Consider the following 13,916-nt stretch of genomic DNA (forward strand, 5'->3'; position numbering starts at 1 on the left):
AGAGCTGCTGACATCCATCCTCCTGCCCCAGCTGCCACCGAGCTCCCCACATGCAGCCGTACATGGTGCTCAAAGCGCATCGCCCGGCCTGCCTGAAACCCACAATTAGGAGTTTCCGTGGAACTTGCAGAGGTTTTGACACAGCAACATTACCAACGTGCATTATCGACTCCGATTTTGTAATCCTTTGAAATGCATGCTCGGGTTGCGAAAGAGAAAGAAACACAGACACGTTTTCACGTCTCCAAGAGCTGAGCCCCACGGTCTAGTTCAGATCCTTTGCGTTTAGTGGCTGAAAGCAATTGAAGAGATGCAGGGAGTAACAAGGATTAAGATCTGTGCTCTTCAGTTAAACAGACTGAGAACCTGCAAGGGGTTTTGCAGCACTTAGTTCCAGCCTATGAAAGGCACAGGCATCGATATCGCATCTGCCTGTTCTCCTTCCCTAGCCAGGCCCCATGTTCTGACCTCTCTATTTCTCAGACAATTCACTTCCAAACGTACCCTGGTGCACTCACAATCCCACAGACCTTTCTTTTACCCATACCTCAAGTACTTTCTCCACCCAAAGGAGAACTGAAAAGACTCAGGGTTGCTGCCCCTACCTGGCCTATCCTACACCTCTCCTCCAAGCCCCAGTCTGCATTAGCGTATCAGCTAAGGTGGTTATATGCCCCCCTGTGCAACAGCACTCGATTCTGAGTTATAGAAACAGATTGACAAAAAAGCAGACAATATTTTTCCCACCATTAATATGTTCTCTAGCAGTTATGTTATCCTCTCAACTCCTTCCCTATAGAGCACCAGGCTCAGAACAGCTAAGGCTTTTGTGTCCCCGATATCTTCCCAGCCCACAGCTCCCAACTCCGTCAAATCCTGCCTATTTCCGTTGCAGAAACAGCTGACACTTCAGCTGTTAGCTTTTTCCTCCCCTTTTTTTTCCCCCTCCAAAAAGCAGCCTAACCAAACCAGCCAGAGTCTTGCTCTTTACATGTCCTAAAAATCAATGCACAAATGTCTTTTCTGGGTACTCAGACTGGTAAAGTGGGATTGAATAAAATTCTCCTGCCAGATCCTCTGGTTAACTTCCCCAGGATTCCTGTTCCTCTGGCTATGCTGAAGCTCAGAGAACCCTGCATAGGCAATACAGGCAGGAGACGAGAAAAAAATACCACCAAAATCAGTCCAAAGTTCACATTTTCTGTAAACTTTTTATGTTCCTGCATTTGAACGTCAAGATGATGAACAAAATCAGAAAAACATTTTCTGGTATGAATACAGGCCCTTGCGTTTCATCTCAGTAGAAAGGCAGATCTTTCAAAAGCAAGTAATTGAAGTAATAAAATCTGGTGTTTTAATAGGCAGGCCTGTGATTTTAAAAATTCTGTGGTATCCTAACAAATATGTAGTTGAGACCAACTACCATGTTTAACAGTCCTTTGTTAATCTTCCTGTGCTTCCACAACCAGACCTTCTCCCTGTACAACATAAAATATCGCACAACTTACTGCCAAATGAGAGGCTTCCTCTACCTAGAGCTCCCAGTACAGGTCAGAAAATACAGTCAGGCTTAGAAAATGCAGTGCATAACAAAAGAACAGAGCATGTGAAGCAACAGTTTGACACATGCAGACGATCGATAGCAGATGAAGCGAAGGCCAGAAGGCGCGGGGCAGCCCTGCTGCTGCTGCGGGGACTCCGCGCTGGCTGAACAACAGCAGGGCCGAGGGCAACGGCAGGCAAGGTGGGAAGTTTTCCAGAACCAGATTTACAATCCAGCTATTTAAATACACCTTGCATAAGAGTAGATGAAAAGGGGTCAGTACGGGGGCAATACTCGGCCAGAAATCAGGATGTAAAAATAAAGCAGATCTCTTGCATGCGAACTGCGGCTAACGCACCGCCATGGAGAGACCCACACTTCTCCAGTGCAAAGTTTTTGTCCTTTCTAGAAACAAATAGTTCATTTCCTCACTCTCTGACCCTGGAAAGAGTTATAAAAATCTGTAGCAAGGAAAAAAAAGAGAGAGGGAGAAGAGACGGCAGCCTCGTGCCCCGGCTACTCCGGCTGGCATCGGGTCAGGGCTGCGCGCACAGCCCTGCTGCCGGTGGGGCCCTGCTGACCCCAGCAAGGCGCTGCTCTGCACCACGGCCACTGCTGCCCTTGCTCTGTTTTCTCCAGAGCTCATGGTTTCTGCTGGGTACCACCGAATTTGTAGGCAGCTTCTCCCTAGAGGCCAGGCTGAATGCAGAAGGCTTCGGGAGCAGGAGGCAGCAAGAAAGGTGAGCAGCAGCCACGGCTTCTCCCAGCAGCCACAAAACGACTCTCTCCTGAGTCTCTCTCAGTACTATTCATCAACTAGGTGTTTTTTTGGTTTTGTTTTTTTTTTCCTTCTTCCACAGGACTGTGAAAAATCAATCAGATTTGTGCTGCAAACTGATCATTATGACAGGGAAAACTCTGCATTGAAATTGATTTGTTTAAGTATAACTACGCCACTTACACTCCCCCACAACTTTGTGGGGTAGACCCTCGGGATCTCAGACAAAAAAAAAGGACAAGTGCTAACCTCCTTGCTATGTTAGCTAAATGCCTTTTTTTTTTTTTTTTTTAAATTGGTTTCAGACTAGCTAAAATGAAGGCAAGGCAACCGAGACAAAGTGCAAACTGGTTCAGAAAATGAATGAAACCAGATTAATGCATTTTATAAATTACGCGCAGCAGCAAAGATTAAAGATTCTGATCTGTCCCCTGTGTTTTGTCCTCATTTCACCTTCTCACAAGTGCAGTACTTGACTAGCAGTATTTCCATAAAATCTCAAACACTAACTATGGAAAGAGTCTAACATGAATATGGAAAAGAGAACTATAATGAGGCAGGGAAGGAAAATTAAAAAAAAAAAAAAAAAAAAAAAAAAAGCTGGCTTTCATTTTTAACTTGCAACTATTAGTTAAGGAGCTCCACCCAGAAGAAATCCATCCCCAAGTGCCCTGGTGGGTTCAGCAGACATGCCAGACAATAGACAGAGCGCTGCAGCAGGAGTCAAGAGAGCTGCTTTCTGTCCTTGATACTTCTGTTTTCTGCGTGACTTGGGACAAATCATGTCCCCTGTGAGTGCCTTGTCTCCTTCCACAGCTGTCGACTCATACTATGAAGTTTTAGGGCATGGATTGCCTACTGCTTTGTACAAGCAGAGCGATTACCATAGAGGGGATCCACCCTCAAGTACAGATTAAGCACTGCTGCAACACAGTTAGTAATGAATGAACTACCAGGGGGTCTTGTCATCTGCCTTGTCATCTACAGCACTGGAGGTGTTACATATCCTTCACACAACAAATTACCCAGGTCCCGGCTCTGTGAGGAAAACAGCACATAGGTACCACAACTCCACGGCTTTTAGTACCCTTATTTATAAAGGCATCAAACAGCAGACACCAACTCAGAGCTCAGACACGTATGTTCCCACACATCCAAGCTCTGCATGCGATGAACACGAACAGCGTCCATCTTCCTGTTCGACTCAAAGGGACAAACAGCACAAATCCAGACACATGCACGAGCAGAGCTACAAAAATCCTCAAAGCATCACATTACTACAGAATAATACACTGTATTACACTTGAATCATGAGTTATTAGTTATATAATGAAGTTTAAAAAACAAAGCAGTTCTACTATGCTCAATGGTCTTATCAGACAAGTCCTGCTTCCTTTACCACTCAGTAAGGAAATTCAGAGCACGTTTCAGTAACAGGGTGACCACACACAACACAATGGCTTGCTTTGCTCCCGATCTGTTTAGCTATCCTTCATTCGGGGTCAATTTGTAGCCATCCTTAGAGAAAAGCACATAATAAAACCAGGACAGTTGATTTTGTCACATGGCATGTCTTTACTATCATTTTTTTCTATTACCGTACTAGTAGAGCTCGAAGATCACGCCCACCACTCCTCAAACATCAGAAACATATTGTGCAAATGTCATCAACTGAAGAAGAGAGTTCAATTTCCCCAAGAGATATTTCCCCAAGAGAAAATGATAGACTTCATAACAAGTTTGCAATGCAAATAAGCAAGTTAAAAGCCTTAATGGTATGACTCAACACCATTTTAAGTGGGCAAAAGTGTTCTTTTATGTCTCATTGCTAATTTCTTTTTAAACATTACTTATACTTTAGCGAGAGGATTTCTGTATTTGCAAGCAGGCATCAGTGGCCTCTTCAAATAATCATGCTGCAGTACATTTCTTCATGAAATGGAAGAATTAATCTTCTCTGAAGGCCCTTCACTGGTACAACAGTATGTCCATAGCCTTATCCATGAAGACACAAAACAGCACATTTCTTTGGTCAAGAAATCCAGAAACAAAAGAAGTTACAGATGTACAAGACAGCATTTAGTTTCTGTCTTAAATATTATGTTACTTTATATGACTGGATTAGTGGACTTCTGCGCAGGATGACTTCCTTCTCATGGGGAGCTGTTGAATATACTTAGGGAAGAGAAGTTTCAAATACTGGGTCTGCAGCAGGTAAGAGGCACAGCAAGCAGCTTGGTGCCTACAGATCAAGAAGAGTCTATAATGACGAACAGAGTACAAGCACAGCTGAGCCTCTGAGGAAATGAAGGGGTTTCTGAGGGACCAGGCAGGACTGCACGAAGTTTTATACAACTCAGAGATTCACCAAGCTACTTAAAACCTACTCTTGGATTAAGACCCACCTACAAAAATACAGCAGAAAACAGCAAGTTGTTCATAGACTAATTTCCATCTGTCTTATCTAGCTGCATTGCATTTATTCTGATGAAAATTTAACTGATCTAGTACTTAAAATCTCAGTTTCAGAAATCAACAAGTTTCAGAGCCGTTTGGGAGCATTCACTAACAGAAAAGGGTCTAATCACACCCAGCTCAGAACTTTATGTAGTTCTGGGTTCTGTCTGTTTGTTAGAAGAAAAATACAGAAATCTAGTGTGGCCCTAGAATCAAATTCCAAAATACACAGGAGCTGACAAATTTCTTGAATGATGTACTTTCCACACATGTATGTAACATACATGTACAAGTCCAAATCCATTTTAAGTCCAAAATTTTAACTCAAGCAGATGTTTAAAATTATGACATTGTCTTTTTTTTTTTTTTTCTTCCCAGAAGTCAAGCTGTTGTCAGACTAGATTTTGCAGAATTAAGGAAATGGAAAACCCTGAGCAGGACATCTGACCAGGAGAGGAGGTGGGTGACCAACCCCATGCGATCCCACAGTTAAAACCAACATTTCACTGTGGCAATTCCCAGATGAGCAAACTCCAAAGGCTCAGGATGAAGACAAACATATCTCACTTGTTGTTCTATATCCTATACTGAAAAAAAAAAAAAAAATAGAGAGTAAGCTGCCCCGGTTTATGAGATGTACATGGGTCCCCACAGGTGAGTGAGTTTACTCTGCACAAGGGCTGATGCAGCAATATGAAATGCTGACAAAGGAGAGGTGAGTTCTCCCGTAGACCACAGGTGTATCGCTATGTTACTGTGACATGCCCATGTTATTCCCAGGACAATAGTAAATTTTTTCAAAGGGTTGTGCTATGTGAACATACCAGAGGAGGGTAGTATTTGCTTGGGCATCTCTGCGTGGCACTCCATTGTGTTGCTTAGGAATGCCCTAAAATAGTAGATCAACTGTTGAACAATTTCCCTAATCTGCATGTCAATGATTTACTCAAATCTGAGAATTGATTTGGTCCCAACATACATGGTACCATTTTTAACCTTTTCCTCCAGATGCCATCCAGTTTAGAAGAATATATTAGGCAGTGAACCTTCTTCAGTTCCCCCCAGTCCCAGAACTTCTAATGGCAAGTTGATCTGTAATATATTGCAGGGCGTCAGGTCTCAAATTTTAATTTTAGGATATTTGAAGACATCTCAACACACAAACTTCTCCCAGCTGCGGGATTTTTTTTATTGCAGATACTTCCATACAAGTCTGTCACCTCTCACTGGAAGATTAGGAACAATGCACAACATTCATGCTTCTGCAGAATTCCCCTTCCCTTCCCATGAAAGGACAGTGCCACTTATTCTCCCATTTCCTCATTAAAAGCTGTGTGGTTTTTTTTTGAAATCTTGACAATCATGAAAGCAATCACAGTAAGATAAAAACTGGTTAAACTAATTCACCATGCTATTTTCCTCAAACGGGCAAGAGCCAGGCATGCTGAAATACAGCATTCTCATCACAGCAGCAAATGTTCTTCGCTTTATGCTGTTCTAGCAGCTGCGGCCCATCTATTTGTTTTATTTGGCCTTTTGAACATCTGCATAACTTGCATTCTTCAGATACTAGGTTACTTCTTTCTCTGGATGTGGGGGTGGAGAAAAGGGGGGGGGTGGACTGAGCCCTACAGTTTACCTAGTTTTGAAATCCACCATACCTGAGTCAGACACACAGATTAATGTGCTTTAGATATTCTGTCTCCATGGGAAAAGAGAAAAAACAAAGTCAAACATTTTTTAACCATTTACTTGTTATAAGTATGTCATACAAATCTATCAGTAAGAAAAATAGCCCAGCAACCGTGCAACCCGAGCTCCAAAAACATTAATTCAGCCAGCTCCTATGGCTTATTGGAAGTTATGCCTAAGAGTGACAACGAGTGAAAGTTGGTGACAGAGGAAGCCAGGCAAGATAAAAGTTTGCAAGATAAAAATTTGCTACTGTTATTTGCCTTGGTGTATGAAGTAACACTGCACCAAATGGCACCAGCTCCTAGCTATAGTTAGCACGAAAACCAACAAAAGTGTGCTCTCCCAGAAAGCCAGTGTAGTAGAGTAGTTCAATGAAGGAAGGCTGAAATGGATAAACTACAGATTGGATCCTGAGTCCCTACAAACAACCACAAGCTTCCAGTTCATTCACCTCTGTTTATACCATTTGTCTTACAAGTTCAAATAATGGTCACTTACCAACCCCACTGACACAGACCAGCGAAAAGACCAGGAGAAAAGCCTGACGCTAGGGCAGCGTCAACCATCTAGGAAAGAATGGCAGGCACATTGTAGAAACGAAGAAATTGAATTACAATGACAGCTGACATTTTCAAAAATCATTGAAGCGGCCATGATTAAATCATACATCAAATTAAAATGCATATAAAAATGTTGCATTTCCCACTACGATCCAATCATACTCATTTATTCAAAAATAGGCTCCTACAGTAGGCTTCAGCTTCTTTCAAGGCTGCAACCTCCTTCCTAGCTAGTCACGAAGATCAGATTACGAACTCCCTGGCCTTTTTACAGATTGCAACACTCACTAAGAATTGAAGACTACTGACCTTGGATTAAGAAATTTAACTGAGACAGGTTAGACTATCAACCTGAAATGAGTGACACGTTGTTGCTTCATTAAAACGTCAGTCTGAAGAAATATTCATGTCCACGAAAGTTTATTTTTCTAAGTACACCAACTGACCCGATAAAAATTAAAACCTTCTACCTACAAATCTTGTCCTGCTGATTAAACATAAATCTACTCATTTTTATAAGAAGTATTGTTTAAAAGTTCTAAAACAAAGAAACATGAAACCAATGTTTTCCCTTAAGCTAAGTGATTTATTTATAATTTTTCTAGTATCACTTTAACAAACAAATACAGACCCCAGAAGACAACAACTGGATGGAAGCATTATGGCTGCTCCTGTCTCTAGCAAGTAGGTAACACTTCATCAAATGTCTTTAATTTTCTACAGCAGGCTTTGTAGGAATATGAGAGAAGTTCTAGATGCAACTGAAAATCATCATTAACTGCAGCATTCTTTTGATTTCATCCATACATGCCACTAGCTTGTTTCTATCTCACAGAAAGAGGGGCTGTGTATGAAATCAGGCGTTTCAAAAACTTTTCTATGCACCTACTTCTTCCCTCCAAATAGCATGACTCCACGCACATAAAAGTTGGCTAAAGATGGAAGAATCCTTAACAAAACTCAGGGAACAAAAGGACGTAAAAAGAGACAGAACTGTGATTCCCTGTGTCAAGGACATTTTACTAGACATCTGAGGAAGTAAAATCTGAAAGAGACTGTAGACAGACCAGTCTTAGGTAACTTTCTTAAACTTTCCTGTATTCCTAACTAAAGAAGACTCTGCATTGGAGAAGTTCTTACAAGAACAGAAAAAGAAATATAGCAGAAGACAGAAGGCTATCTGAATATAGATGCAATTGTTTTGGACTGTTTAGAGAACAAACCCGAAACTTCCAAGTGGGCTGATGCCTGTACATTTAGCCACTGGCACTAACACTTTTGCACTGCTCTGCAACATACTAAAAAATAGTTTCTTCAGAAATAAGTGCAATCAACTGCAATCTAATCTAGTTGTGAGGTCTTCATACAAGAAAGGTATGAAGGGGGGGGTTGATTCATTTAGTTTTATTTTCTACCTCCTTCAGCCTGTTTGATTATATGTAAAGTACTGCTGAACTAATTTAAGCAGTCCCTCACCACACCTTCAGGGAGCAAATTATCTACACTTCTGTTAAGCACCAATGTGCTACAGCCATTGGTGTTATAAATGTTGGTTTATTATCATGGCAGCAAGTCACTCTAGGAACCGCAATAAAATCTATTAACATTTTATTCAAGTTCATGGTCGTATTAGGTCAAGTACTTGTGAATAAACTGTAGAGGATGAAGAACTAGCTTTGAGACTGTTGTTACCAATTGGTTACATTTTAGTAGATTTATTATTCGGCACAAATTGTAGAGCTCTGACTTAATTCCATCAGGGACAAAAATATCTGTAAGATAACCAAGTCTGAGAAGAGAAAGAAGGAAAAAAAAATAAATGTGTCTACGTATCCTCAGAGTGATCAACACCATGCTAGATGAGACCAGCACAACTGATAACAACTATCCTATGCCGCGTGCATGCCTTGAGCTGCTCCATCAGAAACCATAGAAAATACAGACCAACGTTACTTATATAAGCATTTGCAGTCCTCAAACACCACAACCCAACAGGAGGCAGGCATTTGTTCCAGATAAAATTCTCGTGAATAACGTTTTTCCTCAACAATGTGGTACAAACTGTGTCAGTGTTTCTTGGATACTGAATTTTAAAGACTGTCAGCTCCTCGCAGCATAACCAACCCCTTGTTTTTCTCAATGCTCGCCAGTTGGACGAAAGTATTATTTAATTTAATTATGAAATATAGCTCAGAACAGAAGTATTCCAAGCTCTGCAGCAAGATTCCATTTGTAACTCCAAGTAGTGTAAAAACAAGAGTTAATTGCCTGTACAAATATTTCAGGGTAGTGTTTACGTAATCTACAGTACATTAAGTACCAGAGTTGTGCTCTACTGATAGGTGAAAGAACAACTTTGAAAGGCAACTGCGTTGCCAATTAGCTTTCAACAAATATGTACACAAGCTGTGCTTGCAGGCTCGCGCTCAGCTTCCTCATTCTCTGCAGATTGCCCGGTTTTATAATGGTGAACTCCTTTATACTCAAACACCCAGCTAACTTCGCAGTGCTCGAACAAGGGAAGGCAGCGGGTTTTATTCAGCCGGAGCTGCAACGCACCCAAATGTCACAGCTTAGGACGGCGATCTTTGACCAAAGCCACGTTCCAGTTTTAAGTGTGTGACACAAACCCCTTAGGCCTGAGCAGGGAAAATAAAACCATGGCTGCAGTTAGTCCCAGGAGGATGGAGCTTGCCTGCAAGACCCAGCAAGGCACACAAATGTCACACTGGTCCCAGCTCCTGCATGCACCTCTGGAGAGGCTGAGCCCTGAGCACGAACACCCACGCGCATGCTCGCAGCAACCGCGCCACCGTTTTGCCTAACAGAGCCGTACACAAATAAAGAACCCAGCCCAGGTTCACAAAGCCACGTGAAGAGATTAACGCTCGTAGTCTTTGGGAATAACTGCATCGTGCTCCTCCCACAAAATGGACTTGTTTCCAGTCCAGGAAAGCAAACTGCCTGGGGCTGAGGCCTGCACCTCTGCTGCTTTGGGCAGGCCGGCCCTGCTGCTCGGCGCAGCCTGGGCAGCACTGGACAGCAGCGTGCGGAGCTCCTCACGGGGTGCTCAGTGGGGGGCTGCCAGCAGCCTTATGAGTGACTGGGTCTAAAGGAAACGTTCTGTAATTAGCTTAACAGTAAGTGCTAAAACAGCTTTCTGCAGTGCTTCCAAGTTCCAGTGCTTTTCACAAGATACTTCTTACGCAGGCTGAGTTACTGCTCTGCTTGCTACGATGGAAACAAGCCTGAAGATGAAAAGAGTGAAAGTTTATAGAAACAGGAAAGTTCAAACAATTCTGGAATTCTGCTTCATGAATTCCTTTAACTCACATAATGTTATATAAATTGCAATTTTGATAATAAGACAGCTGAAAATAAGTCTAGTCTTGTAAGTTGTGTGGGTGTATGGTTATGCTTATGTAAGTTTCAATATCCACATTACTTTATGAGCATATGTCTAAGTCTGCTGCTGTGGATATCTCTGTTCTCCATGTGCATGTTTTGTTTCAGTACTCAGGAAAATCATCACTCTGCCATACTGCATAAAGCTTGTGAGACCTTTCTGCTAGGTAGAAGTTATCAGTCTTTCAGCTAGTACCCTCGTGGTATTCAGCTGAAGAAAGAGAGAGAAGGAGACTTGAAAGTACAGCTGAAGTCTGTGTGGCCCTGCTACCACTGATTACAAAAAGTAACTTCTCCAGTATTTTCTGTAAAATGGTTCACATCTGGTCTGTGTTATAACAGAAAGGGTTGCCTGACGATCTGTCACAGCCACCCAGAGATACCAAAGAATAAACAACTGATCCTTTGATGTGCTTGTGTGATGGACAGCTGAAAATCTGCGGATCTTTTTTTTTTTTTATTTTTTGCTAATGCAGTGCACAGCACAAATAAGTCCCCCCTTCTTTTTTATTATTCTTTTGTAAATCTGTTCAGCTCATATACAGTATGTTACCAAGTTGGGATGTCCATATCTTAAAGTGGCTTATCTATGCAGCAATGTTAGCCTTCACCCAAGCAGGTATTTGAACTTCTGTTGAGGAGTAAAGGACATGACATGTATTTTATTAAAACATAAATTTTTTACATTTTAAAAGCAAGCTTAAATTCACATTCACCTGCAGAAGTACTGACAAACAACTCAGACCAGCTCGTGTACGTCGGTGCACGCAGCCTGAGCAAACGAACGCCTCCCTGCTGCTGGGTGTGACTGGCCACTGCCTCCAATTACAGAGGATGAGCAATGCCAGCACCGGCACCTCTGAGCTCAAACCCTGCAAAAGCTTTCGACACCTCTCTCATCTGAGAGGAGAGTGAGCTGAATATGGTGACATTTTCTCCAACAAAACCGTATCTATTCATGTGCCTTTATAGGGATCTTTAACAAAGGGCTCTGAAGTCCAAGTTCAACTGTAAGGAAGGAAAGGGATTTGAAATCTAATTTCTGTGCACTTCTCCACGATTATGAAGCCTCAGTATCAGTAACGTACCCAAAGAAAAAAAGATCGCTGCTTCGAATGTAAATGAATTGGAATGCACTGCTACAGAATCAAAATAAAAGATTGAAAATACATATGGTGACTGTACTACATTAATTATTAAAGCTGCTTAAGGAACAGGAGGACCATATGGAGTAAAATAATGCACAGAAATAATATGAGTCTCATAAGAAGCTATGTTATCTTTAAATAAATTTTTAATAGTTTCAAATTGTATTTACATAAATATACAGCTTCACAGATCATCTCGCAGTATCTTTTGAGTAGTCAGGTGGGTTTTTTTAGTGTTATTCTCTCTCCAATTATTGACATAGGAAAATACATTGCATGTTTTACCTTACATTTGGCTGTACATAACCTTTATTTTCTGCGATAGCATTTGAAAACTTCTCTCTCCTTCTCTGAACACTGTATACATTAGACCTTTCCAATTATATCAATCGCAGTTTTATTCCTATGTAATGACGGCACAACTTGCACGTGATTTATACATAGCTGGCCACGCACCAAATTGTATTTCTTCCTTCTAGCAAAAGGTCTGAAGATGAACAAAAGACTTAAGCTGCTTCTTCTAAAACAAAACATACAGGTATCCTTCAGTTTGGATTTAGAATCACAAGTACCTGTTTTCTTTAAGAAACGTGTGCTTTCGAGCTTTTTTTTTTTTTTTTTCGAAAACATTTCATTTCCCATTATGTTTGTGTACCTGTCATGTTTGTGATCTTTATCATTATTATAGTGAGCAAAAAAAAGGGGGGGGGAGAAGGAGGGAATCAGACTTAAGAAATATGTCAACAACATTTCCAGTTCCCTGTCATTTCCTCTAATCATTTATAGTGATATGACTTCTGGTTAACACTAAATATCTAGCGATACTGTGGAAGATGCAGCTTAGCCCTGTTCATATATCTTGACATTTTAAGTGTTGCCAGATTTCTTTTCTTGCTGCCACAGCTAAAGAAAATCCTCAAATAAACAAAAAACAAGCATGCAGAAGTGATTTCACAAAAGGCCAGGCTGGTTACTTGTTTGCAGACCTGTGCCTCCATTTGCAGTCCATTGCTACGTGGGAGAGGTCTTACACACAAAATGTCAGCCTTGTTCACCCTCGAATATAATCCTTTCATTATCCAACATAGCACAACAGAGCCCACTGCCAGAAGACAGGTGGGGTAACTGCATATAATGTAATGGACCTTCCTACTTCGTATTTCAACTGGTTAGGATTTCACAGAGAAATAACTATATCCCTTGTTTTCTCACTACAAAACGAAGTACTCCTATCATGATGGTGAGGGGGGAAAAAAAGGGACCTTTGTAAAATGTAAGTCCAACAGCAAGGGGGAAATGCTAGAAATCTCAGTTGCACACCAAGCACGCTCACATACGCGAGGATCTCTAACCTGTTCAGAGTTGTGGCAAGTACCCTCACGGAGCTTTAACAGCCAGAAACGGTGCCAGCCACAGGAACCAAAGGGGGGTTTGCTGGTAATTCACTAAGTGCCCAGCAGCTCACCAACACAAGCCTGCGCAACCCCAGCCCACTCCCCACGGAGGAGCAGGGACTGACTTGTCACGCAGCACTGCTGGCACTCTGCCACTTGCTCTTTGATGGCAAGGTGAACACTGCAGCATGGCCCCAAAAATCACTTAGATACAAAAAACCCCACTAGCTATGTAACTCTTCATTTCGACAGCCTGTTCCAGATCAGAAATAAGCTTACACATTTAAATAGCCTTAAAATGGCTGCTTGCAGATTACAGCCTGGCTGTTTCAGCTTGGCTTCCTCCTTGCCTGCCCCATCACCCTGAAAGCCACACCACCACCACTACCAAAATAATAGGGTTGTACTAAAACAGAGGCTGGTCTGGGCCCACGCTGCTCCCTTCCCAAAGCGCATGTGGAACATGGGGTACATCCCCTGTTTCCTGAGTGCCTTAGTGCCACCTTGACCCAAAAAGGGCCTTGTGTGGTGTCACTCACATGGCCCTGAAACGGGCCATCAGCTCCAGCCCCAGCTCTAGGAGCTGGGGCTACAGCCAGGAACCAGAGCCTGGCCAGGGCTGGGGGGACCCCAGAGCTCCCCCCCTCTCCTCAAATGACCCCACTGGCTCTGCTGGAAGGATACAGAGGACAAAACCAAGAGAAAGAGTAAAAGGCCAGAACCGAAACCACTAGCTGCATGCGTTTTGTGTTCTACCTGTGCAGTGGTAATAGTAATAGCTCATTTTAGCACCCTCAGCCTTCCAAGTTTAGTTGCATTTTTTCTTCTATTCAACTTCTCCCATCTTAAACCATCACACTGGGAAAACAAATACCTGCTTTTATTTTTTTAATTCAGGCCAACTGCCTTACTTGAGATCCAGGACCCAAAGCTGCA

General features: G+C 42.2%; 1 protein-coding gene across 15 annotated transcripts in view; it reads right to left on the reverse strand.

The window, feature by feature from the left end:
• ZMIZ1 (zinc finger MIZ-type containing 1) overlaps positions 1-13,916 on the reverse strand; it is a 345,842-nt gene that overhangs the window by 271,039 nt on the left and 60,887 nt on the right. For 4 of the 15 annotated variants that reach the window (XM_038181585.2, XM_038181588.2, XM_038181589.2 and 1 more), the window contains exon 3: positions 6,972-7,039. The exons of the other annotated variants lie outside the window; for them this stretch is intronic. The gene's annotated coding sequence lies outside the window, so the exon portion shown is untranslated. The remainder of the gene's footprint in view (positions 1-6,971; positions 7,040-13,916) is intronic. 15 annotated transcript variants of the gene reach the window in all.

This window comes from Anas platyrhynchos, chromosome 6 (genome assembly GCF_047663525.1).
Source record: "Anas platyrhynchos isolate ZD024472 breed Pekin duck chromosome 6, IASCAAS_PekinDuck_T2T, whole genome shotgun sequence".
In the NCBI taxonomy this organism is placed as follows: Eukaryota; Metazoa; Chordata; class Aves; order Anseriformes; family Anatidae; genus Anas; species Anas platyrhynchos.